The 6,883-nt window shown below is 35.6% G+C and overlaps 1 protein-coding gene across 1 annotated transcript in view; it reads left to right on the top strand.

Annotated features, from left to right (window-relative positions):
• The first annotated feature begins 1,154 nt into the window (after positions 1–1,154).
• The window catches only part of LOC121320429 (cystathionine beta-synthase-like protein), a 118,331-nt gene continuing 112,602 nt past the window's right edge, over positions 1,155–6,883 (top strand). Inside the window, exon 1 of the mRNA XM_041258757.1 lies at positions 1,155–1,294. The gene's annotated coding sequence lies outside the window, so the exon portion shown is untranslated. The remainder of the gene's footprint in view (positions 1,295–6,883) is intronic.

Genomic DNA, 6,883 nt, shown 5'->3' with positions numbered 1-6,883 from the left:
AGATAACAAGAAGTTACATTTAAGAACAATGCTATGAGATTTGCTCAATTCTCACAGGCAGCAAAGCACTATACCCACTTATCACAAGGTTGAACAACAAGGCTGGTGATTGCAAACTGCTGATGTATACCAGATATATACAGCTTAAGTTTAAGAGTTTATAAACCCTGCGTTATTAAGACAGGAAATTATGCGATGTTTACAGGAACAAAGGCAATAAGGGCTTGTGCAATTTAACTGGAACAATGTGTACACTGCCCCACACATGGTGCGTAGTTATCAGAAAAAGCCTACGTGTTCCAATAGTGTGTTACTATGCGTTTTGTTTACCTAGGTATAGCATGTCACATTTAACAAAAGTAAATGGTTTACATTGGCTTAAAACAGCTTATTAAGTAAACAAAAGTGTTATCTTCTGTACCGTTGCCACAGCTGCACTGAGTTATGAAAAGTGGTCACTCCAACATGGGTGTACTTCAGGACACAGGCCACGCTGAAGAGCTACAAGGTCGGGAAATTCATAAGCAAAAATCCTTACATACCCGTAATGAAAGAAAACAGATAAAGGGAAAAATGCAGACTACATACATATCTTATAATTATATATAATGTGGTTAAAGCTGTTGTGTTGCTTAGTAACATATTGTAGTAGCACAAGGTGTGCTTGTATAGAAATGTGTTTTTCCAAGAACTGCATACCCGATTTTTTTGGAGATGTTTGCCCTAATTATAACTTAATTCGATAAGTGTTTCTCTACATACATGTAAAACATGTAATCGTCACAGTTATGTTATGCTCATGTTTATGCTCATATCTATTAATACAGTAGTTGTTGCGCGTTTAACATTTTTTCAGGGTACCGTTTTTATAAAAGCTATACTTTCAAAATATCATATCGATCAACAAGGAGTTCGGCATTTTAAGAATCAGAAGCATTCGTAAAAGCATACAAGAACATAAAAAAACAGAATCTGCACGAGGTGATATATGTAAGCCAACCCTGTATAAACATCCAATCTATAATTATTTTGCACGGCACAGTGTCTTTCTACTGCTGAATCACATTTGTTACGATTGCGCAAATGTGGGCTGAATGGGACTGTGATTGGACAAGAGTGACAAGCCCCCATCTTTGCCGAAGCCAATCAGCACACACTGCAAAACAAGGATATGCCGGAAGCGATTGGATGTTATTCTCCTCTCCAAAGCAAATGTGCGTCCGCTTTTCTTTCAACTTTTTCTTCTAAGCATTGAGCGCATGCATCTCTGAAATTATCATCACACAGATAGAGGGTAAGTTACAAATGTGAACCTGTCGACCATTGCCTTTATAACCATGTACGCGAAACTTTATTAGTCTTTAATTTAAAAGAAAATAGTGTGTTAATTCTTATTAAAACGTAAACTAGTTTATGCGGCCCTTGTTGCAGGATGCGTGTCGCAACAACGCATGTTCGTACAACCAGAGCTAGCTCGGATTGATATGAATCACCTTTACAGCATTTTACAGCTCTAGGAAATTGCCGTGTATTGCATAAGACATTCATTTCTAAGTGTAAGGTGATTTCACAGTGCTGAATATGTTCTGAAAAATAGAGTTGTGGTATCAAGCTGAGCCAAGGTTGATCAAATTAACCCAAAAGCATTCTGTTCCCTAGTTTATGATGATATTACAATAGCAGGCATATTCTAACCTAAACTTGGTTATTCATCTGTTCAGGGTAGGTACAGTCAGCAGGGTGAAGTGGCTACTGCGACTGTCTGATGAAATAGCTGCAAAGTAGCATCTCCAAGGCTGCTGAAATGATATTCCGGGTATTGTACCGGTACGATAAGTATGTTAGGAGAGGATGGAAGTATTAAGAGTGCATACACTTCCGCTGTGTCGCTTCACTCTGAGCGCAGTGTGACTGGTTGTTAAGTGGCTGTGTGCTGTTCGAACCATTTTAGAAGCAACCTATAGATGTTGGAAGAATAGACACAACCAAATGAGGCTTTGCAGTCACGTGAACACAGTAGGCTACGCCGCCAGGGGGTTCAAAAACAACCGTGACAGCGAGCTATGAAAAAAACGGCATCTTCACAGCAAAATGTAATGTATTTGCAACCACACAGTGCACTTCTTACCTCCAGTCACAGGAATTAGAAAAAAAATATCAAAAAACTCCCCAACCTCGACAATATGAATTATAAGTAATTATGTTTGTATGTAAACGTTTCGTTAAATAGACTCAAAATGAAAACAACGTATGACATTGTTGGTAGAGTATCATAACTTTGCATAGGGATTTAAAACAAAAGTAACCTTGTTCTGCAAAGCGTCAGTAACTGGACTGAAGATTTGTTTTTAATGTTAAATAAACTTAACGACGTGACAGCTAAACGGTTAAGCTAAGAGACTACTAAAAGACTATGCTGTGCAAAGACGGGCACAGCATTAACATGTTAAGTTACGTGTACAACGATTTCTGTTCAGTTTTCAAGTAACCTAAAATGACATCCGTTTTACATTATTGTACATTTAAATATGTATAAACTGATGGTTCCTTGATTTCACATTTAAGTTCAGTAAAATAATTAATGTAGCATAATGCATTATGTTAACGGTAAAGTAATATTTTAAGTGAGGACTGGGGATCAAAACAGTGACTCTTGTAAAATATCCTGAATATATCGGCCTTTGGGCTTTCTTTCACTTCACGTGCACGCGCAGCAGTGAGACAGATGCCGGCATGGACACTTTGGGTCAACAACGAACTGAAAGCAGCGTACTAACTGGGGATGAACCCATGGTTAGTACGCAGCTCCGTACTTCTTCTGGTTAATCTATAGGGCGCATTCCATCTGTTATTTTAGGTGATTATTGTCCTCTATCTGTAGTCCTTTGTCTGTCTCTGTTACTTTATTTTTCTGTAAGCTTTATTTATTACATATAACTTCCCATTTTTCTGTTTCCTTTACATATTTCATCAGTTTATTTTCTCTTTTCACTCCCTCTTTCCCTTTTCCCAGCAAGTTCTTTATGTCGACCTCATACACCTCCATTTCCCTCAGCCTCCTCTCCATTCTCTTTCTCTTCTCATATTTCCCACATTTTAATAAATAATGTTCTGTTTCTGCAACTTTACATTTTTCACACTTTCCATCTTCATGCTTCCCCAGTCTTTAATAAGTGTTCATTTAAAGAGCTCTGCCCAATCCTTAACCTATCCAACACTCTTTCCTCTTTCCTTCCCAAACCTTTATTCACCCAACTATTATTCACCTCTTTCTGGATATTATGATAAGCCTTCCTTTTATGCTTTCATCCCATCTCTCCTGCCATTCTTTTACTATCATTTTATTTCACATACTCCCATTTCCTGCAACCCCAGTGGAATCACCATATCAATCTCCTCTCTTTTTAACCCATTTTTTTGCTGCAAGATCTACCATCTCATTGTCCAGAATGACAGTGTGACCAGGAATCCAAACTAAAATCACTTCAATCCCCATTATCCCCATTCCTTATATTGTTGTATTATTTCTAACATAATATCTCTTCTATTAATAAACTCCCCTTTTAATGCAATAAGTACACTTAAAGAATCAGAAAATGTGACTTTTTTTTAGGCTTTATTTCAGTTATTTTAACTATTGCAAATAGTATAGCTACCATTTCTGCAGCATACACTGATACATGGTCTGATATCCTTGCTATTTTACAAATATCCAATTCTGGGATATAATACGCCATGCCACTCTTCCTGTTTTTGGATCCTTGGATCCATCTGTATATATACATAGTGCCTCCGTACTCTTCTCCTCTTCAAAAGCTTGACTCTTTTCAATTCCATTGTTTCCCCTCCTTTCATCACTTTCTCACTCAATTCTATACAACAATTTGGTTTTTCCACCAACCATCCCTGTAACACATTTATATTAACATTCTCTACCAACTTCAGCTTTTCAGTTCCCAATTCCTTTATCCATTTTTGCATCCAATACCCCAACGTGTCACCATCTGTTTCTCACCTCTCCTTTTTATAATAGTTTATCCACCTATCTTCCATGCTTTTCCACAGAGGAAATTCTGTATGCAGAGAGTTAGGCTTTATCCAATATTTTATACTTAGCCATTTTCTCCTTAATTTTAACGGCATCTCATTTATCAAAACCTGCACAGCATTTCTTGGAGCAGATTCCATAGCTCCTATACATACCCCTATTGCTTTAGCTTGGAAATTATCCAGTTTTTCCATCTTACTTTTACACGTTCCCACAAGAATCTGACTTCCATAATCTATTACACTCCTAATTAACCATCAGTATATCATCAACATACTAGTTTTATTTGCCCCCCAACTTGTTCCTGAAATACTTCTTAGAATATTTATCCTTCCTTTACATTTATCTATTATAATATTTATTTGTTTGCCCCAAGTAAATTTTTTACAGCTCTGTACTAAACTAGTACGCAAGTTAAATACCAATTGCAACGAACTTGGTGGATGAAGTTAGTCTAGCTGCGTACTCAAAAAGGTCTCCATTGCAACAAAGCCAAAAATAACCTCTAGAGGATACTAGGTACGAGACTAAGTTGTTAGACTAACGATTTATAGTACCGTACTAAGTGGAACAAATGTGAAAAATCCCAAAATGTATTGACAACTTTTGTAACTGAACAATTCATAATTACAAATCCGTATACCTTTATTTTACATATAAAAGACATATTTACTTGTGTGTGTGTATATATATATATATATATATATATATATATATATATATATAGGGATGTCATTGCTGGCATTGCAATATATTCGTTGGCATTGGAATGAGTTTCGTGACATTATAATAATATGGAAAACGATACCCCCCACACTGATCAAATCACTTACACAGCGAAAAAATGATCAAATGGCAAAATATTACAATTACAGTTGAAAGGATTTATTACAAATATCATTAAATAATTGAGAATATATTTAAAGCTCTACAGTAATTATGTATTACCCACATGGAAAATAACTGCAATAGTTAATATATGAGTAATATATTTTTAAGTTATATGAAACAGGCTATATGTATACTTGTCAAAGTATGCTTGTAGAAGCCAATGCTGTATATTAGTAGGCTGTAGTATGCATGGGGTAGGGGTCAGGGGTGGTAGGTGACGGAACACAACAATATTGATACACTCATAAGGGGTCGTGGATTGGCGCTGTGCTGGAGGTGCTGGGTTCAACCTCTGCCTGTGCAATATATTTTCTTTTTTTTCTTTTTTAATATTAAAAAAAACAACAACAAAAAATTGTTTTATACAACACCAAACATGTTTGTCGGTGCTTGCGGGGGGGGGGGCCCAGGTCTCATTTTGTTAAAAAAAAAAAAAGAGTAAGGAGCATTCAGCCTATGTATTTGTTGTACGTAAATATACCCTTCAAGTTTAAAACTTAAGCATGAATAAATCAAAATAAATAATTAAGATGTTTAGGTTTCTTAAAATAAATAAATAAATAAATAAAAATAAACAACCTCAATCCTTAGTACAGTACTAAAGCTGGGATCAGCTAGTCCCCAACTTTGTTCCGCTTCTTTTTTCATTGCAATTGGTATTAAGTTAGTACGCAGCTGGGGATGATCCCGAGATAGTACTGTAATACCTCTTCAAGTTCGTTGCAAATGACCCAATAATACTAACACGTCATCATTGCGTGCTGTTTTTATTCTCCGGTAAAATATAAAAAATAATTTACACAACAGTCTCTTTTATTTCTCGCCTAAGTAGAGATTCAACTTGTATTTGGAAGCACTGGAGGGTGTCCTGCTGTGCTGTTAGACCCTTTATTAGGTTCCCCATTCTTTTTTTCTGAGGGATGCCAGATATTATAGCTGACTATACCCTTGCAAAAAAAATGAAAGCTGCCGCAACATGCTGCTGGTTTATAGCAGCAATATTACTGAAACCCTCCTGTGACCAGGTTGCAGCATTGTTGCAGCTAATACACAGTTTATCATGCAATTAGGTTGCTGCAGCCTCTTTCTACTGCAACCTAGTGGCAAAAACTGGTAGCAGCTGATCCACAATAAGGTTGTAGGAAAGTTGCTGCTTATTTTTTATTTTATTTATTGATTTATTGTTAATTATATAACGCTTATCTAAAACAAAACTACACAGTGTTCTAAATTCATGTTTATTAATTTGTTTTCGGCATACAGTTAGTCAGTTAATACATTTAATATTCAAAGTTAAAAACATAAACTAGTTATTTTAAGACTTAAATACGGATATTGGATGCATTTTAATAAATATAATATTTGTATCAGACATTTTAATCAAATCAAAACATAAAATAAACTAAATACAGCAAATATCTGTAAACCTGTAATCTTCAAAAAAATATTGTTGCATTTAAATAGTTACGATAAATTTGAAAACAAAAATCACTGTATTGTACATTAATTAAGCCAAGAGATCACCATACTCTTGAGTAAGACCAATGTTTTCTATACTAAGATGAATGCAGTTGTTCCCTTTTCATCATATTTTTAAAAACATAATACAGGAATACATTGATTCTTAACACAATTTAATGAAAACTTTTTAGAATGTCGTTGGATTGTTCAACCTAGCACTCCAGAGACAGCCAGTTATCTTTCATTGGAACAAAGGGAATATAAGAGAGTTACAGTCTATCTTCTCTGTGCTTTCTAGCACATGCTGGTAATCACTACAGTATATATGGGCTATGTGCTAAAATGTGTTTGGTTTGTTTTTAAAAACTTACATATTTTCCCTGTTCAAAGCGTGTCACCACTAGTGACTGTGGACAACCACACTTGTCTTCTTTCGTGTGTTTCCTTTTAAGATAATTTTCAGGTGGTGTTCATTGGTGTTTG

The sequence above is a fragment of the Polyodon spathula genome, chromosome 9 (assembly GCF_017654505.1).
Source record: "Polyodon spathula isolate WHYD16114869_AA chromosome 9, ASM1765450v1, whole genome shotgun sequence".
Classification (NCBI taxonomy): domain Eukaryota; kingdom Metazoa; phylum Chordata; class Actinopteri; order Acipenseriformes; family Polyodontidae; genus Polyodon; species Polyodon spathula.
This window is presented reverse-complemented; position numbering and strand designations above follow the sequence as displayed.